We start from the raw sequence: 200 nt of genomic DNA on the forward strand, positions 1-200 counted from the left end.
AGAAGAGGGAAGATGGCACGTCGAGGCGCAAGTGCTGCTGGAGGAGGTGGGAGGGGAGGCAGGGTGCCCCCGGGCCATCCTGGCAGTGCGTATTTGCTGTGGGGAATGCAGCTGGTGCTGCCTAGAGGGTACAGATGGTGATGCCCTGGAAGTAGCTGCTGTCCTGGAAAGAGAAGATGTTCAAACCACAGGCAGCATTT

The sequence above is a fragment of the Acanthisitta chloris genome, unplaced genomic scaffold (assembly GCF_000695815.1).
Source record: "Acanthisitta chloris isolate BGI_N310 unplaced genomic scaffold, ASM69581v1 scaffold7208, whole genome shotgun sequence".
Taxonomy (NCBI): Eukaryota; Metazoa; Chordata; class Aves; order Passeriformes; family Acanthisittidae; genus Acanthisitta; species Acanthisitta chloris.